At 38.5% G+C, this 21,505-nt stretch overlaps 1 pseudogene; it reads right to left on the minus strand.

Annotated features, from left to right (window-relative positions):
• Window positions 1–5,823: 5,823 nt before the first annotated feature.
• On the minus strand, window positions 5,824–19,306 carry LOC135150131 (uncharacterized; annotated as a pseudogene).
• Window positions 19,307–21,505: the final 2,199 nt, after the last annotated feature.

Below are 21,505 nucleotides of genomic sequence, written 5' to 3' on the forward strand. Positions count from 1 at the left end.
GATAAAGCTGAAATTTGGGTTTCCAATTACTTATCTGTTAGGAAACAAGTTGATTGGGGAAATTCGTGAATGACTTGAGTGCTCTAGGGATGAGGTTGGTCATGATGTAGTGGAGCAATTTAATAAGCTGCAACAATTTACTTCTCTTGAAGCTTATATTGATGATTTTGAGAATTTGCGTTCATTACTGCTTCAGAGTAACCACACTCTTCTTGAAGCGTATGTTCTTGAGAGTTTTATTGGAGGGTTAAAGGCCACAGTTAAGCCTTTTGCGAGAGCTTTTAAACCTAAATCTGTGGCTGATGCAATTTTATATGCAAGATTGCAAGAGGAATGTTTGAGCAATGCTCAGAAACTATCTAAACCTAACGTTTCTTCTTCCATTTCTAAACCTCTCTTTTCAACTGTCACCAAAACACCTATTCTTCCCACACCACAGCTAAAACCAGTTTCACAAGGGTTTAGTAAGGAAATTAGAAGCCATTTAAGTTCATTCCAGCTGATGTAAGGGCTGAGAAAATGGCCAAAGGACTTTGTTACTACTGTGATAAGAAGTATGAAAGGGGGCACAAGTGCCAGTTTAAGGAGGCTCAACTTTTTGCTGTAGAAATACCTTGTGAAAAAAAAAAATTATAGAGAAGAGGAGGATTTGGAGGAGGCAAGACAGGAAGAGCCCAATAATGAGCCTTGTATATATGTTAATGCATTAATGGGGAGTCATACTTTTAACACCATGAGAGTTCAAGGTTGGATACAGGGTAAACCTTTGCACATCTTAGTTGATTCTGGTAGTACTCACAATTTTGTAGATATAAGGACTGCACACAAATTGGGTTGTAAGAAAGAAGGTATTGGATTACAAGCTGTGACAGTGGAAGATGGGAATCATATCCCTTGTCAACATGTTGTTAAGAATTTTTGTTGGAAGCTTGGAGGGAGTAATTTCACTGCAGATACGCTGTTGATTGAATTAGGCAGCTGTGATATGGTCTTAGGGATACAGTGACTGAGTACCCTAGGCAATATCAATTGGGATTTCAAGAGATTAGTTATGGAATTTGTATTTGATGATAAAGTGGTGAAACTGAAGGGTATTGCTTCTTAAAAGTTAAAGGTTCTTAAAGGACAACCATCACTAAAATTGATACAGAATAGCACTCAGCTGTGTTTATTACAATTAAGGCAAGTGGATGATTCTCAGATACAAAGCCAAACACAGCTAGCAGAAAAAGAGTTGTGGCAATTGGAAGGATCTCAAGAGACTCCAGTAATTTATAATGCATCTTCAGGAATTCAAGCTAAACTGGAAGAACTTAATGTAGGAACAATCGGACCTTGGCCCTGCATTTTATGATACTGATTAAAAGTTCGAACAGAATATTACCTTAATCACTACGGCGCAAGCGATTCAAATCCACGTCTTCTATTGTATTCCCTGATTCTCCTTGGACGAAGTGTGGCCTTCGATCTCCCAAGGTGTGCCTCTCCTTAAAGCTCCGAAAACCAAAACCCTAGTTGTCTCCTTGAGAAAAACGTCTGCCTCTCTCAAACTCTAGGATGAATTCGTTTTGGTGTGTCTTTCAGCTTTAGGAGAATGAGAATATATATAGGCTACAGTAGGGATCATGGACCATTAGGTCAGGCCTTCCAATGACATTCCGGGCCAGGCCCAATGTCATTAAATATTAATTCAATCCACTAAAGAATTAATATTTGCACTACCTTTCCTAATTCTGTAAATTAATTATTTAATTCGGCTCCCATATTAATTGCTTATAAATTCCCCATGTTTAAGATATCGCATGTCCATTAATTAAATTAATTTCTGACAATTAATTTAATCAATATCTTTTATCCTTGATCATCCACTCAACCTTATAATTATGCAAGAACAAATCTGCCTGCAGGACTAAAGCATAATTATCTTTATGAGCTTTCAAGAGGACATCATCACCCGAATATATTTTTCGGACACGGTTTCCTTCTATAGTCAATATCCCACTCTGTATATAATGTCATTGCCCAATACATAAATTCGTAATTTAAAATAAATTACTTAACTTATGAGTCAAGGCATGTGCATTAAATACAAGTGTCAATCACTATATCCGGATTAAGAACTTAAGCATTAATAACATCATAGAATCTTAGTTCTTTATTTTCAGAATTAAAGAAACAATTATTCTACTATTTTGATCCCGTTCAATATACACAAAGTATACAAGTATTATTCAATAGTCAAGACAAACTATTTTCAAATAATACTTCAGCCGTTCCAGTGGTTTGTCTAACACCACCTCGACTGTGAACCTTTATTATATTATATAAGGAACTCGACAATCTAATCTTCTGCTATCCCATTTGATACTAGATTGTCTACAATATATAATATACAGATAATGTGAAAACATGCATTCAAGATTCTCATATAATTGTTATATACTTCCAACGAATATTTCAGTATAACCCTAACAATCTCCCACTTATACTCAATATATTCTTTGAGTATATCAGTGTTAATTACAAGCAATCCACTACCAACTATAATAACTATGTAAACAAGTATCTGACTCCTATCGCTTCCACGTGCTCCTGAAAAGCCTTAGCTGGTAAGCTCTTCGTGAAAGGATCTGCCCGGTTATCCTTCGATGCTATGGCAGCCACAATGATATCTCCTCGCTTAACGAACTGTCGTATGAGGTGATACTTACGCTCTATGTGTTTCGCTTCCTTATGGGCCCGTGGTTCCTTGGTATTCGCCACAGCACCAGTGTTATCACAATAAATCGTGATTTGCTGTGGCAGATTAGGAACCACATCCAAATCTAGCAGGAAGTTTCGGAACCATATAGCCTCTTTGGCTGCCTCAGAGGCTGCCACATATTCGGCTTCCATGGTTGAGTTTGCGATGCATTTCTGCTTCACACTCCTCCATATTACGGCTCCACCTCCCAAAGTAAAAACACATCCCGAGGTGGACTTTCTCTTATCCTTATCTGTCTGAAAATCCGAATCGGTATATCCCAGAGGCAATAAATCAGAGGACTTGTAAACCAACATATACTCCTTAGTCCTTCGCAGGTACTTGAGTATTGCTTTTACAGCACTCCAATGTTCCTGTCCTGGGTTTGACTGGTATCTGCTAACCATGCCCACGGCAAAGCAGATATCAGGCCTCGTACATAACATTGCATACATTAGGCTCCCACATGCCGAAGCATAAGGAACTGCCTTCATGTTCTCTATCTCCTTAGGTGTCGAAGGGCACTGCCTCTTTGATAGAGTAACTCCATGTCTGAAGGGTAAATTACCCTTCTTGGAGTCCTGCATGATAAAACGAGCTAATACGTCATCTATTTAGGGCTCCTGAGATAAAGCCAACATCTTTTTCTTGCGATCCCTTATAAGTTTGATCCCAAGGATGTATGCTGCTTCACCGAAGTCCTTCATTTCAAATTGTTTGAACAACCATGCCTTTATTTAAGACAACATCTTAACATTGTTTCCAATGAGTAAAATGTCATCAACATAAAGCACTAGAAAAACCACTGCATTTCCCTCACATCTCTTATACACGCATGCTTCGCTTGGACATTGATCAAATCCGTACGACTGGACTGCCTGATCAAAGCGAATGTTCCAATACCTAGAAGCTTGTTTAAGTCCATAAATAGACCTCTTCAGCTTACACACAAGATGCTCTTGGCCTTCTTTAATGAATCCCTCTGGTTGCTGCATATAGATGGTTTCCTCAAGATTTCCATTAAGGAAAGCTGTCTTGACATCCATTTGCCAAATCTCATAATCGAGATGAGCTACTATAGATAAAAGAATACGGATTGACTTAAGCATGACTACTGGCGAAAAGGTTTCCTCATAATCGATACCTTCGTTCTGAGTATACCCTTTCGCAACAAGTCTTGCTTTCCAGGCTTTCACCTTTTTGTCTGATCCCCTCTTTTTCTTGTAGACCCACTTACATCCAATAGGTTTTACACCTTTGGGTGGTTCCACGAGCTCCCAGACCTGATTAGAATACATTGATTCCATCTCAGAATCTATTGCCTTTTGCCAAAGACTTGCATCTCTGTCTTGTATTGCCTCTTCGTATGTCCGGGGATTATCATCATGTTCGCCAGAGACCAAGTCCGAAGACTCTCCCAAAAACATGAATCTATCGGGCTGTCGAACAACCCTCCCACTACGACGAGGAACTGGTGCCGTATTAGTGACCGGTTGCACAGTCTGCTGTGGTTGTTCTACTTGTACTACAGGTTCATTATTCGTCCCTCCCACTAGTTCCTCTAAAACGATACTACTCATGGGTTTGTGATTCATTATATAGTCTTCCTTTAAGAATCTTGCATTGGTGCTAACAGTGACATCCCGATCCTTAGGACTATAAAATAAATAACCTTTTGTTCCCATGGGGTAGCCTACAAACAGCTTTACTTCTGTACGAGATTCTAGCTTAGTCGCGTTCTTATTCAGCACATGTACTGGACAACCCCATATCCGAATGTGTCTTAGACTCGGTTTGTCCCCGGTCCACAATTCTAAAGGGGTTTTAGGAACCGACTTAGAAGGTACTAAGTTCAGAAGATAAGCTGCTGTCTCTAAGGCATGTCCCAAAAATGACTTGGGTAAATCCGAATAACTCATCATCGATCTAACACTCTCTAAAAGAGTCCGGTTCCTTCTCTCTGCTACACCGTTCTGCTGGGGAGTGCCTGGTGCAGTCAATTGGGATTCTATCCCATTCTCTGATAAATATTCCCTGAATTCCCCAAGCAAGTATTCGCCACCACGATCTGATCGTAGTGACTTGATACTTTTATTATGTCGCTTCTCCGTTTTAGCTTTGTAATCTTTGAATTTATCAAAGCACTCAGACTTACGGCGCAACAAATAAACGTACCCATATCTAGAATAATCGTCAATAAAAGTGACGAAATACTAATAACCACCTCTTGCTTGGATATTCATAGGTCCACATAAATCAGAGTGAACCAATCCTAACACTTCTTTGGCTTTATTCCCCTTTGCCTTGAAAGGCCTATTGGTCATTTTACCTTCCAAGCAGGATTCAAAAACTGGAAATGGCTCCACTGCCAATGAGCCTAAAGGCCCGTCTACTACCAGTCTTTGAATCCTCCTCAAGTTAATATGACCTAATCTCAAGTGCCAATGATATGTTTGGTTCAAACTAGAAGGTTTCTTTCTTTTATTAGAGGTAGAAGATGTGTTGTTCAATACCCTATGTTGTAGTTGTAGTGCGGGTTGACTAGGATTAATTATATACAAATTGTCTTGCAATGTACCAGAACATATAATCCGTTTATTCATCATAATAGAAACATTACGATCCAAACAAACATTATAACCATCCATAGCAAGTTTAGAAACCGAAATCAAATTCCTTCTAAAAGAAGGTACATAAAGACAATTGTTCAAAACCAAAATCCTATCAGAACCAAAAGATAAATGAATAACTCCTACTGCAACTACTGCTACTTTCGTAGCATCTCCCATGAACACGTAGATCTCACCATCTCTAAGCATTCTGGATTGCTGGAACCCCTCCATAGAGTTACAAACATGATCAGTGGCTCCAGTATCTACACACCAAGTGCTCGTAGATATAGCCGCTACAAATGTTTCTGTAACTAGAGAAAGAGACATACCAGTATCGTTTGTCTTCTTAGGAAGAGGACAATCCTTTTTCCAGTGACCCGACTGCTTGCACCAGTAGCACTTCCCCTTAGGCTTTTTCACACCACCTTGAACTCCCACTGCCTTCACAGCTTTCTGTGTCTGAGCCTTTTTCTTCTTCTTATTGCCTTTCGGCTTAGAGGAAGAACCTTTCTCAGCCACATTCACTTGAACACTCTGGCGAAATAATCCTTCAGCTGCCTGAAGTTCTGTCAGCAGTTCCGCAAGACTATACTGCCTCTTGTTCATGTTGTAATTCAAGCGGAACTGCTCAAAACTCTTGGGCAAGCTCATAAGGATAATGTCAATTTGGGTTTCCCCGTCAAGCTCAGCACCAAGGATCTCTATCTCATTCAGATGTGACATCATCTTGAGAACATGATCCCTTACAGGTGTACCTTCAACCATCTGAGTGTTCATTAAAGCCTTCATGGCTACTTGCCTAGCAGCCCTATTCTGATCTCCAAAAAGTTCCTTGAGATTAAAGAGCATATCCGAAGCAGTGGCCATAGCCTGATGCTGATGCTGCAAAACACCCGACATTGCTGCCAGAATGTAACATCGCGACATCTCATCAGCCTTTATCCACCGCTTATAATACTCTTTCTCCTCATCAGGAGCATAGGCAGCGGGCTTGTTAGGTCCAGATACGATTGTAGAAGGGGGGGGGGTTGAATACAATCGTCACAAAATAATCGCGGCGGAATAATCTGATTGGAGTTTAACTTGTTAAACAGATTTAAATTAATTAATATAACAATTTTTAAGTCGTTATATAATTAATATGGTTCGTTTTAAAGTCCACTAGTTCGTAGAATAAATTTGACAGGAAGTATTCTAACTTAGCGGAATAAAACAACCGAATGATCAAAGCACAGGAAACTGTGGATTTAACGAATAGCAAGTTACAAACAACTTGAAAGTTTACAAGGCAATGAACAACGAACAAATGAAGTGGTGAAGCCATATATATAGGCAAACCATTGAACTTGTATGACAAAGCTAGGCATGACAACCCTTAGGAAGCTCTATGACAATTACACAAGTGCTATGACAAAAGGTATGACAATTACAAGCATTGTCATGGCACAAATGAGAAGGTATGACAATCTAAGGGAAGGTATGACAATCAGAATGACAATCAGTGGGAAGGTATGACAATTACAAGCATTGTCATGCTGATTTGAATAGGTATGACATCCGTATGACAAACGGTATGACAATCAGTGGGAAGGTATGACAATCAAACCTTGGAGGCTAAGTCTTGAAGTGGTATGACAAACGGTATGACAATCCAAGGGATTGTCATACCTTGTGACTTCGGTATGACAATGATCAATTGTCATGCCTAAGTCATTCGGTATGACAAACCTTTGGTTTGTCATGCCTCCTGACTAAGGCAGATGTCATGGTGCGGTATGACAATCCTTTGGATTGTCATACCGTGCCCAAAAAGCATATAAACAATGATTTTTCTTATATAATTAATCCAATAATTATCCACTTAATTATATTAATTACATAAATTCATAAATTAAATTAATTCGAGTGTGAATTAATTTAATAAATAAATTACATAACTTATATAATTATTTTGAGATGTGAATTAATTAAAAGAATAATTATATTGAGCACAGCTTCAATAGCAGGTCTTCTGTCTTCTTTTAAAAGATCTGATTCTTTGTCTTGATTGAACGACCACCTATAGTTGATGCAGAATATTTAATCGGAGTAGCTGACACACAAATGTACTGTCTGGTTCATCTGTATCTAGCTGAATCACATATTCTTTATCAATTAAACATTTGTGAAGTGGCTTGTTCATCGAGTCTTTGTCTTCGTAGTTCTTCTTCATAAGTAGAAATAGTTTGGAATCTTCTGAATAAATAAAGTATTAAAACTTTATACCTTCTGGACTTCTGGACGTGCTACAAAATATTATTTGTACACTGAGGCTTGAACATATTAATGAACTTCTTTCAGTGGTGTGCAGCAGCATCCTGAAATTCTTCAGACATATGATTTTAATAAATCACTTGACGTTCTTCGTACGGATTCCTTCAATAGTGTTTGCTAATTTACTTTCTTTCTTATCAGAGTTGAGTTGATACTCTTAAATACAAATAGGCTTAACATATGCCTTTCAATCTCCCCCTATTTGTTTGTTAACATAACATGCAAATTATCGAGAGGATAACTCAACTAACTGATAAGACAAAGGATTAAACATGAATTGTAAATAGCAAAAAGTTTCTGGTATTTCATTAAACATTCACCAGAATTCAAACAAGTACAATAGATTACATAAGGATGTTCTTACTGAACATATATTACAAATTCCTTATCAAATCTAAAGATCAACTTCTCCTTCATCGATATCTGAACTGTGAAGGACAGGAGTTGATGGTTCTTCTCTGGTTGGCACTTCTGATGTAGTGGACTCACCACGCTTCTTACGTTCCCGTGCCAGAGCCAGTTGATGTAACACTTCCAACTCTACAGGGTCTTCCTGGAAGTCCGATGGCTGAGCCTTTGTAACATTCTTCATCCTCCGGAAATATTGAGAAATATTCCTTCGGGTGCAGTAAGCTAGAATCACATCATCAGCATCAGACTTGGCTTTAGAAGCGAAGCCCTTGGTTCGAAGTAGAGTGGATGCTAGAGCCAGTTGCTTAGCAGGATACTTTGATAAAGCCTCTTCATTCAGATAGACAGTGCTTAAGAGCTCCTTGTGAACGAACTTTACACAATATGGATTCTTGACAACCTGTGGACTGTTGAAGACAGCACAATCCAACAGCTTATCACGAAGGAGTTCGTTCAGGTTGGAGCATCGCTTTACCTTATTGCGAAGTACCCAGAGCTCAGACACAGAGAATGATTTAAGAAATTCAACAGATAATCTGAATGAACCATTTCTCTGTGTATATACAATCAGCTCCCACTGTTCTAGCAAGTTATTGACTCCAACAGTCAAGTAATCAATTTCTAAAGCGAAGGCATGCATAAAGATATCCTCGTCAGGGTTTACCTCTCGAAGATCGTAGATCAGAGATAAGAACTTTCTGTCATTGAAAGGCTCCCTTTGAGGTCCATTGAAAATCCTCTTTGCGATGTCCCAGCTTTTTCCAACTTTCCTTCTAATATCAAGATTCTTCTGCTTGCACGCAGCATCATAGATTTTCTGCTTCTCTATCTTGATTTGCTCTTCAGTTATCAACTTGTCCTCTAGAAGTTCCTGGTAATCACGAAGCTTACGCTTCCTAGCTTCATTCTCAGCTTTAAACTTCCGGACATTTTCTTCGTGTTCAGGGTCAACAGGTTCTTCATCCTGAAACAGATAGCTCTCCTCAAATTTGCCTTCTTCCTCTGCTTGACGGTAGGTAGCATCGAAGACGTCATCATCATCCATGTCTTGTGGAAAATCATCATAGTTATCAGAATCAAAGACATTCTCAGATTGATGTGCCGGCTCTTTGCCTTTAGACTTTCCAGAATTGTCAGGAGCAGATTCAGAAGTATTCCCTTTGTTACTTTGATTCGAACTATTGCCCCTGTCACCTTTGTCTCCATCTCCTCCTCTATCTCTTCTATTCTCCCCCTTAGTTGAGGGATCCTCTCTGGAGGTATCAGCATCTGACTTTGAGTTCCTTAGGAGTTGATCCAGTTTCCTGTCGATATCATCAAATTTTGACATATACAGTGCATGATTAGATCTCATCTCGACAGTTAACTCATGAATTTCTCCTTTAAGCTCATCCCTGGAAGAACTGGATGGCCTTTCATCAGCTTTCTTCTCTAGGGTCACCAACTGTGCACCCTTTAGCCTCTCATTTTCAGCTATCATCCGGGCTAATTCAGCTCTAAGCTTAGACATTTGTTCCTCAAACAGAGCCGGGTCAGTGTGTGCACTCACCTCACGTACACTCATAGCTGTTTCACTAGCCTCACGTGCATGTGTATCGCTCGGTGTTTGCCTTTCATCACTCATTGTTTGCACTCTTCCAGCTGTACCTGTATAAACTACCAATGCTCCCTGAGATGGGTTCAAAGGTAGTGGAGGAACAAACTGTCCCCCGGAAGCCTGTGAGGGCAAGTTTACTTGCACATTGCCAAGTACCGCCTGATCAGAAAAGAAAGTTTGATCAGAATAGTTTTCATACATGATAAACTGGTTTTGAAAATCTGTGCAATCAGTAAACATAGGAACCTGTGTATTTGTTTGGTCTTGCACTAGCGTGAGTGCTAGCGCAGTGCTTGACTCTGTACAGGGTACCGTGGCAGAACGGTCAACTTCAATGGCTTCATCCTGTTGAGAGAATGAATCCAGAGACTGTTTCATTGCCTGTTCCAAGTCCAAGCCTTTTTGGGAAGGCAAGGATGAGGCTGCAGATGTCTCCAGGGCTTCCAACCTTGGCTTTTTTATGGAAGACAGAGCTGCGGGTTGACTCATTAAACTACTCGAACTCCGTTTCCTCGCAACTTTACGAACAGGTTGCATTGAAGTGTTGGTTGATGTGTTTGGAGAAACGAATATTTGTTGAAGAGAATCTTCAGCTAGGTTATGAACCTGTGTGTTGTCAGGTTCATTGCTGGTAGGCTGGAAAACAAAATCAATGTCACCAACAAAATCTGATACATCAACATTAAAATTAGATGAGAAGTCAGAAAGTACCTGAGCTACCTGTAGGTCCTGTCGAAAGGACTGCAACTCTGGATTTGATGTTGAGTCAGCAGGTAAAGGTTGGGAGGTTGATTGTGTTTGTGGTATATAGTGGGTGTGTTGTTGTTGTGGTAGAGGTTCAGATGAAGACGGTTGAGCTTCGAAGAAGTTGTATTCCTGAGGTTCGTCTTCAAATGATTGTGATTGATGTGTTTGATGTAGAGGGGAATGGTGTGGTGATTGGTATGGAGATTGATGTGGTGATTGGTATTGGGATTGATGTTGTTCTGGTTGTTGTATTTGGAGTGGTTCTGGTTGTTGTATTTGCTGTTGTTGTTGTTGAGCTTGTTGAGGCTGTTGCAGATGAGGTTGTTGCTGTTGAGGTTGAGCCACTTGGAATTGATGAAGTTGTTGTGGCTGAGCATTGATCTGCTCCATCAGGTATGGAGTCACTATGAGTGGAAGATTCTCATATTTTCTTTTGTTTGTCAGAGCTTTCATCAACTTCGTACAGACACGCTGAGTTGGTGCAATTGGAGAGTTGAAGTATGAATTCTTCTCAGCGTCCGTCATCTTATCATTCAAAAACAGCATTAAGAACCGAGGGTAAAAACAGACAACCCTGGGGTTCTGTGCAACTGATCGACTACTGAGTGGTCCCAACTTCTTTAGAATTGACTGAAGAATCAACTTGCCAAAGTTGATTCGTCGATTGTGAACAATGCAGAATCCAATGATTTGAAGAAGGGAGGATATGATATTGAAGTTACTTCGAGTGGTTGGGGAAAAGACCTTTGCCAGTGTATCGAAGAATAAATCCCACTCAGGTTTCAAGTTCCCTTTCAGCATTCTTGGTAGATGTATCTCTCCCTGATAAAGAATGGTCTGAAAGAATTGAGTAATTTCAGCATCTGTTGGAATCTCAGCAAAGTTGTTTCGTGGAAACCCAAGAATTCTGTTGACATCATCTACTGAAATGGTAATGCTCCGACCTCCAGTAATATTTCCCGAAACCCTGTAGCTGTCCAAGAGAGTGGTATTTAGTGCAGAGGAGTAGAAGTCTTGGAGCGGACGAATCTGTAAATCAGCATGAGCAGTGATGGCCGTGCTGACTAAACTTTGACTATTCAGAAACCTCACCCAAGGTCTGAATCTCTCCAAGCTGGAATCAGGGTCCAAAAATCCGTTGTAGTTGGTCTCACCGATAACAAATTGGCCAGCCATTTTATAATTAAAAATTGAATTAGACGAGAATTTTTCAAATAAAATGATAGTTCTCAAATTTCTCGTAATTTTCAATTAATAATTAATTAACAATTAACCAATTAATTTATAATTCGAATTAACTGATTAAACTCGAATTAAAAATTAATTAAATTGTAAATGGCCAATTTAAATCCACAATAACCCAATTAAGTCCTACTAATCTTCACTTAGCCAAACGAGTCCCTAAATCACTTAAAAACCCTAAAAATTCGAAATACCAAAAGAGGGTTTCGAAAATTTTTGCCCCAAATCAGCTAACAATCGATCAACACAGACAATCCAAGGTCCAGGAATCACAAACTCGGCAAAGACTCGCGAAAACTCGGTCAAAAACAGGCTAAATCGTTCGACTCAGTCGGACTCGGTTCGAGCAAGAATTTGGCAGAAATTCGACTTAATATGTGATAATCAACGAAACCAGCAAGCAAATATAGCTTGAAATAAGTAACCAGCAAGTTTTGTATCGAGAAAACTTGAAAAATCGATGAAAAAGAGCAATGGAGATGTGTGTGTGTATCGACAGTGTATGTATGTGTATGACAATGCGAGTATAACAATGAAGGTGAATGTCATAGGGGATTTAAACTGCGGTATGACAAACGAAAATAATGTCATAGGGGTTATTAGACTTCGGTATGACAATCTCTGTGATTGTCATACCGAGGTTTTTATCCGCGTGGTAGGTGAGAACAAGACTCGGTATGACAATCATTACGATTGTCATGCCGAGGTTTTGAAGCGTAATCAAAACGTTTCACATGACCTGAATATGACAATCCACAATTGTCATACCGGACAGAAAATAAGACAAACACACACGGTATGACAATCCACAATTGTCATACCGAAATAAATAAAAAAAATAATATATGTATTATGATTTTTGATTTCTTTTGAAATAAAACCTTTTTACACATAAAATCAAAAACCTAATACAAATAATATCTAAAATATTACACAAATATTTTGTAAAATTCAACTTTAATTAAATATAAATATTTATGAATTTAACTTTAATTCATTAAAATGAATTAACTTAAAAACTAATATTTATGCTTAATTAATTTCGAAAAATACAAAATAGACACAAATAATTATCTAAATGCTTGAACAATAATACAGGGGAGTATGCAGCACTTAGAAAATTAACATAAACATATATGAACATGCATAATTACTCAGAAAATTATCAGATAATGTACAAACAATTATATAAAATCTAATAAAATATATATAATTACACAGAAAATTCACGAACATATGTAATAATATATAAAACAAATATATAATATATACAAAGAGAATCATGGCATATTTAACATCCCTAGCTCACAAACCAACTTAGAGAAAGTGGATTCATCAAGTGGTTTAGTGAAGATGTCAGCAATTTGATCAGCCGTGGGTACAAAATGTAACACCACAGTTCCATTCATGACATGTTCTCGAATAAAATGATACCTGATATCTATGTGCTTGGTCCGGGAGTGTTGCACTGGATTGTTTGAAATGGCTATGGCACTGGTATTGTCACAAAATATTGGAATTTTGTCGACAGAAATACCATAATCATTTAATTGGTTTCTGATCCAGAGAATCTGAGCACAGCAACTGCCAGCAGCTATGTACTCAGCTTCAGCAGTAGAAGTGGACACAGAGTGTTGCTTCTTGCTGTACCAGGAAACCAACCGACGTCCTAAAAATTGACAGCTTCCAGACGTACTCTTTCTATCAATCCTGCAACCTGCATAATCAGAATCTGTATAGCCGGTTAAGTCAAAACCAGTATTCTTAGGGTACCAAATACCTAAACCAGGTGTACCCTTAAGATATCTAAAGATTCTTTTGACGGCTATAAGATGTGATTCCTTAGGATCAGCCTGAAACCTAGCACATAAACATGTTGCAAACATGATATCTGGTCTACTTGCAGTAAGATAAAGTAATGAGCCAATCATACCTCGATAGCTTGTAATATCAACTTTCTTACCAGATTTATCCTGGTCAAGCTTTGTGGCAGTGGCCATGGGTGTCTTTGCCGGAGAAGAGTCTTCTAGATTGTACTTTCTTAGAAGATCTCTGACATACTTTGACTGGCAAATGAATATTCCATCTTCCTTTTGGCTTACTTGAAGACCAAGGAAGTAGGATAGTTCACCCATCATACTCATCTCATAATTACTCTGCATTAACTTAGCAAACTTCTTGCACAAGTTATCGTTAGTAGAACCAAATATAATATCATCAACATATATTTGAACAAATATCATATCATTATCATGCAATTTGTAAAAGAGAGTTTTGTCTATGACACCTCTAGTAAATTTATTTTCAATTAAAAATTCAGAGAGGGTGTCATACCATGTTCTTGGTGACTGCTTAAGCCCATAGACAGCTTTGAATAGGAAGTACACAAAATCAGCAAATTCTGGATTTTCAAAGCCAGGGGGCTGTTCCAGATATACTTCTTCTTCTAGCTTTCCATTCAGAAATGCACTTTTTACATCCATCTGATAAACTTTGAAGTTGGAGTGTGCAGCAAATGCAAGAAATATTCTGATGGCTTCAAGACGAGCAACTGGAGCATAGGTTTCATCATAATCAATTCCTTCTTCCTGAGAGTAACCTTTTGCAACCAGTCTGGCTTTGTTTCTCACAACAATGCCATCACCATCTAACTTGTTACGGAAGACCCATCTAGATCCAATTGTAGACTTTCCTTTTGGTCTTGGAACCAGGGCCCAGACTTCTTGTCTCTCAAATTGATTGAGTTCTTCTTGCATGGCAAGAACCCAATCAGGATCAGCCAGTGCTTCATCAACTTTCTTTGGTTCTAATTGTGATAGAAAACCAGAGAATAGACATTCATTTGTCGTAGCACTTCTAGTCCTTACACCGACATCAGGATCACCAATAATCAGATCAAAGGGATGATCTCTGCTCCAAATCCTTTCCCTTGGAAGTTGTGTCCTTGATGATTCAGCTGTATTATCATTAGGCTGATGTGTATGACTAGTTGATCCACCAGCTCCCCCTGAGTTGTTGCCAGGTTGACTTGATGATCCACCACTAGCATCAGTGGAATCTCCAGCATTATTGCCATTTCCTCCACCATTGCCTGGATCATTATCATTGTTGTCATCACCTGTTGCAACCTCAGGTGGCACATCATCATCTGAATCAGAATCTGGATAGTTATCAAACTTCAGAGATTCAGATGGATCAGCAGATTGTATACTTGGAAGTTTAGTGTCATCAAATGTAACATTGACACTAACTTTCACTGACAGAGTATCAATTACAAAAACTCTATAAGCATTATTAGTATAACCAACAAAAATTGCTTCAGATGCCTTTGGTTCAAACTTGTTCAAGTTCTCTTCACCATCCTTGAGAACATAACACTTGGCTCCAAAGACATGAAGATGTTTGACATAAGGTTTCTTGTTGTTATACAGATGAAATGGAGTTTTCATATGATCCTTATTGATCAAAGTTCTATTCTGGGTATAGCAGGCAGTAGACACAGCTTCAGCCCAAAAGTACAGAGGAAGCTTCGCTTCAGCAATCATAGTCCTTGCAGCTTCAATCAATGTACGATTCTTTCTTTCGACGACTCCATTCTGTTGTGGAGTCCTTGGTGCTGAATACTGCCTTCTAATTCCCTTTTCAGAATAAAAGTTGATTAGAGTTTGATTCTTGAATTCTGTGCCATTGTCTGACCTTACAGCTTTGACTGGCACACCTTTATCCAATTCAACTAACTTTATATGATCAATCACTGTCAACGGGGTTTCATCCTTAGAAGCCAGGAAGTAAACCCAAGTAAATTTCGAGAAGTCATCCACAATGACTAAGGCATATCTTCCTCCATCAATAGATGCAACATTCACGGGGCCAAACAAATCCATATGCAACAAATGAAGTGGATCTGTAATGGTATTGATGGTTTTGCCTTTGTGAGATGCTCTCTTCGCTTTTCCTTTCTGACAAGCTTCACAAAGATCATCAGATGAGAATTCCAGGGAAGGCAAACCTCTCACTAGATCTCTCTTGACTAGAGAGTTCATGGTTTTGAAGTTGAGGTGTGAGAGCTTCTTATGCCATAACCAACTATCTTCAGCAGATGCTTTGGCGTAGAAACAGTGAACTTCGTTTCCCGGTCCTGAAGATAAATCAGCTACGAATATATTGCCTTTCCTTATGCCACATAGTGAAGGACGCTTATCCTTGATATGTTTAATGATACATATCTCCTTTTCAAAATGAACATAATATCCTTTGTCACAAAACTGACTGACACTCAGGAGATTATGTTGAAGTCCTTCAACTATTGCAATATCTTCTATGATGATCCTTCCAATTTTGTACTTGCCATATCCCACAGTGCGACCTTTGCTATTATCAGCAAAACTGACTGTAGGGCCAGCTCCTTCTCTTATGTCCTCCAGCAGGGATTTGTTGCCAGTCATGTGCATTGACGCTCCACTGTCAAGCACCCAGGTAACACGAACAATTCCACTGGCACCCTGAAAGCTTCCAGCAGGAGGAGGTGAAGATGATCCAGCATTAGCCATGAGAGCAACATTCCCAATCTGCTCTTCTTCATCACTATCTGTATCATCCCAGCTTTTCCCTTCTGCTAGATATGATTTGCTCTTGAAGCTTTGACTTCCAGAAGTACCATGATGCTTTCTAACCAGTGCATCATACTTCTGCTTCAGCTCATCATACGAATCTTTTCTTTTTCCTTGAACCTTGGGCTGTTTGCATTCAGTTGCAAAGTGTCCAGGTTCACCACAATTGAAGCATTTGAACTTGCTTCTGTCCACCATCCCAGTCTTGTATCCTCCTTTGCTTGTAGAAGATGAATAACCTCCTTTTTGAAACTTGTTGACAGTAGGTTTGTACTTGTAGGAGGGGTTCTTCCTGAATCTCATGTTTCCAAACTTCTTGGCAAACAGGGATAGAGATTGATCTTCTAACAGTTCAAGCTCTTCCATTGTATAGAACTCTTCGTCACCACTGGAAGAAGCAGTCTGACCCATCTCAGGTACAACAAGCTCCTGAGTAGTCTTAGAAGGAACAACAACATCCTTCTTCTTTTCTTCCAGTACAGGTGACTCAACAACTAGAGCTCTCGAATGGTTCTGTGTTTTACCCCAGCCATATCTCTGTTTACTCTGAACTTGCTCCAGTTCATAAGTTTTCAAAACTCCGTAGAGTCTTTCCAGAGAAATCTCATGCAGATCTCTGCTTTCCCTGATGGCAGTGATTCTGTGTTCCAGATGTTCGGGAAGGGTCAAGAGAAACTTCAAGTTGACTTCTTTCTTGTCGTAGAATTTCCCATTCAGATTTAAATTATTTATCAAATTATTAAGTCTGATAAATACTTCTGAAATCCCTTCACCGGGATGAGAACCAAACTGTTCATACTGAGCCATCAGTATCTCTTTCTTGTTTTCCCTAACTTCCTCTGAGCCTTCATTGATAATCTCTAATGTATCCCAGATTTGCTTGGCGTTCGTACAATTTAGAACAGCATTGTACATCACTGGATTTAGAGATTCAACCAAGATTAGTTGAAGAGCATCATCTAAGTTCATCTGATCACTCTCTTCATCGGTGTACTCAGAAAGTTCTTTCGGAATGACCTGATGAGGTATCAACACACCATCCTCTTCGTGTGCTAAAATGACCTTCATCGGAGTAGTAACACCTTTGTCCAAAATCCCGATGTATTTTCTGTTCGCAGTGCGGAGGAATAGGAACATGTGCCTCTTCCATAGGCCAAAGTGTTCCTGGCTGAACGGTGGGATTTTAATGCTACTGATCTTTTGCGTACTCATTTTTTAAAGATTAAAATGAATAGTGTTTGGATGAGATTTGGATTTTTGAAAGAAAAATATTTTAAATCAAAATTAATTTTTTTTAAAAAAAATTAATTCGAATTAAAAATATTTGGACGTTACAAAGTGTGTATAGGATCTGATACTGAAAATGGTATCAACCGCTCTGATGCCAATTGTTAGGTCCAGATACGATTGTAGAAGGGGGGGGGTTGAATATAATCGTCACAAAATAATCGCGGCGGAATAATCTGATTGGAGTTTAACTTGTTAAACAGATTTAAATTAATTAATATAACAATTTTTAAGTCGTTATATAATTAATATGGTTCGTTTTAAAGTCCACTAGTTCGTAGAATAAATTTGACAGGAAGTATTCTAACTTAGCGGAATAAAACAACCGAATGATCAAAGCACAGGAAACTGTGGATTTAACGAATAGCAAGTTACAAACAACTTGAAAGTTTACAAGGCAATGAACAACGAACAAATGAAGTGGTGAAGCCATATATATAGGCAAACCATTGAACTTGTATGACAAAGCTAGGCATGACAACCCTTAGGAAGCTCTATGACAATTACACAAGTGCTATGACAAAAGGTATGACAATTACAAGCATTGTCATGGCACAAATGAGAAGGTATGACAATCTAAGGGAAGGTATGACAATCAGAATGACAATCAGTGGGAAGGTATGACAATTACAAGCATTGTCATGCTGATTTGAATAGGTATGACATCCGTATGACAAACGGTATGACAATCAGTGGGAAGGTATGACAATCAAACCTTGGAGGCTAAGTCTTGAAGTGGTATGACAAACGGTATGACAATCCAAGGGATTGTCATACCTTGTGACTTCGGTATGACAATGATCAATTGTCATGCCTAAGTCATTCGGTATGACAAACCTTTGGTTTGTCATGCCTCCTGACTAAGGCAGATGTCATGGTGCGGTATGACAATCCTTTGGATTGTCATACCGTGCCCAAAAAGCATATAAACAATGATTTTTCTTATATAATTAATCCAATAATTATCCACTTAATTATATTAATTACATAAATTCATAAATTAAATTAATTCGAGTGTGAATTAATTTAATAAATAAATTACATAACTTATATAATTATTTTGAGATGTGGATTAATTAAAAGAATAATTATATTGAGCACAGCTTCAGTAGCAGGTCTTCTGTCTTCTTTTAAAAGATCTGATTCTTTGTCTTGATTGAACGACCACCTATAGTTGATGCAGAATATTTAATCGGAGTAGCTGACACACAAATGTACTGTCTGGTTCATCTGTATCTAGCTGAATCACATATTCTTTATCAATTAAACATTTGTGAAGTGGCTTGTTCATCGAGTCTTTGTCTTCGTAGTTCTTCTTCATAAGTAGAAATAGTTTGGAATCTTCTGAATAAATAAAGTATTAAAACTTTATACCTTCTGGACTTCTGGACGTGCTACAAAATATTATTTGTACACTGAGGCTTGAACATATTAATGAACTTCTTTCAGTGGTGTGCAGCAGCATCCTGAAATTCTTCAGACATATGATTTTAATAAATCACTTGACGTTCTTCGTACGGATTCCTTCAATAGTGTTTGCTAATTTACTTTCTTTCTTATCAGAGTTGAGTTGATACTCTTAAATACAAATAGGCTTAACATATGCCTTTCAGGGCTGCTCAGGCTTGGGTTCGTAAGTGCAAAACTTGTACTCCTCAGCATTCAACACAATGTCCAAATTACGTTTCCATTCAATATAGTTAGGTCCGGTAAGTTTGTTATCCTTAAGTATGGTGAACAGTGGATTAAAGCCCATTTTATCCTGAGAATCATGCATGAAAAAATCACATTACACATAAAGAAGGGTGCATTAAAAATTAAGACCTATTGGTTCCTCTAACAATTATTAAAATTAAATGCACTAACGTTTAAACACCATAAGTTTCTGGTACGTCACGATGGGTGACATGTATACCACCTAATTTTGTTTAAACGTTACTTCGGTCCTATTACTAAACAATAAGCCACGTTGGGGTGGTCTATATTATTTTTCAAAGCTAAGTGTATACCATCATCAAATCTTAAATTATCCGAAACCTATGGAACTTGGTACGCCACGATGGGCGGCATGTATACCTTCCAATATTCCTTGAATAGAATACTTCAATTCAATATTCGTATCTGGTCTGATTTCTAGGCAGTGGAGGAGTCACATCGGTCTCACTTAATACCCATAAGCCTTAGAAATCGCCCCAAATCAGAGATAAAGAATATTCGTATCTATTCGTATTAATTTAAGAAGTTTGTTCCAGTAATATCTATAACATTCTAGACACCATAAATTACATGCCACGATGGGTGACGTATACATAATTTATATTCGTCTTTATGTTAAATTACATACAAACAATGATGGAGACCATGGGATTTAATATCATATTAACTCCCTCTCCCACTTAAAATTTACTTTGAGGATTTTAATCTAGATGCATCGCCCTATGTTAGTTCTTCGAAGTCCACATGCATACTATCATGGTCATAGCAACACAAAGAACACATAACATGGCAGCATACTATCATGATTAACGCATTAATGAAAAACATCCCTATGTCCATGTCATTCTAGCATGCGAAGGGTTAGTATCACATGGCATAACAACAAAGACAAGAAACACATAACAACAATAATCAAGTATAGTGTAAATCATAATAAAACACATCCACTATTATGGCTCCGGAAAAAACAGCTTCGAATTCATCCTTCGAAAGATTCCAGAAAACTTCGAGTGCCCGTTTGGAGGCCTAAACGGCCTCAGAATGCCTCGAAAAGTTCCGAAAGCAGCCTCTAAAACACCTCAACCTGGGTTCCCCGGTTGTAGCTAGCTCATTCTCGTTCTGCCGTCTCCGAAAAGTGCTCGTTCGCCCAAATCGGACACCGTATGCAAAAGTTACGGCCAAAACAGTGCCACACCCCCGAAACCCTAATCGCAGCAGCGGAAGATCTCTGTTTCTTGCAGCCCCGTTGATCAAACAATTACATACAAATTGTACAGACGAACCAGCCTATTCTATTACATCAGATCATAATCTAAAACAATTACAAATTGAATTACAAGATCAAAACTATCACGATCAACCCTCGTGATTTACAACAGCCACGATAAACCTCGTGGAATCCAAACATAACAGAATAACCACGATAAACCACGTGGGATCCAAAACACATAATTAAAACATGGCCATAATAGTGGATAACAACCCGCATCACAGAACCACTACATACATGCATATATAATCATGACCTGGACTACATATCATAAAACGCAGAACCGCAACCTGGCTCTGATGCCATTGTAGGAACAATCGGACCTTGGCGCTGCGTTTTATGATACTAATTAAAAGTTCGAACAAAATATTAACCTTAATCGATACGGTGCAAGCAATTCAAATCCACGTCTTCTACTATATTCCCTGATTCTCCTTGGACGAAGTGTGGCCTTCGATCTCCCAAGGTGTGCCTCTCCTTCAAACTCTAGGATGAATTCGCTTTGGTGTGTTTTTCAGCTTTAGGAGAACGAGAATATATATAGGCTACAGTAGGGATCATGGACCATTAGGTCAGGCCTTCCAATGACATTCCGGGCCAGGCCCAATGTCATTAAATATTAATTCAATCCACTAAAGAATTAATATTTGCACTACCTTTCCTAATTCCGTAAATTAATTATTTAATTCGGCTCCCATATTAATTGCTTATAAATTCCCCATGTTTAAGATATCGCATGTCCATTAATTAAATTAATTTCTGACAATTAATTTAATCAATATCTTTTATCCTTGATCATCCACTCAACCTTATAATTATGCAAGAACAAATCTGCCTGCAGGACTAAAGCATAATTATCTTTATGAGCTTTCAAGAGGACATCATCACCCGAATATATTTTTCGGACACGGTTTCCTTCTATAGTCAATATCCCACTCTGTATATAATGTCATTGCC

This window comes from Daucus carota, chromosome 2 (genome assembly GCF_001625215.2).
Source record: "Daucus carota subsp. sativus chromosome 2, DH1 v3.0, whole genome shotgun sequence".
Classification (NCBI taxonomy): Eukaryota; Viridiplantae; Streptophyta; class Magnoliopsida; order Apiales; family Apiaceae; genus Daucus; species Daucus carota.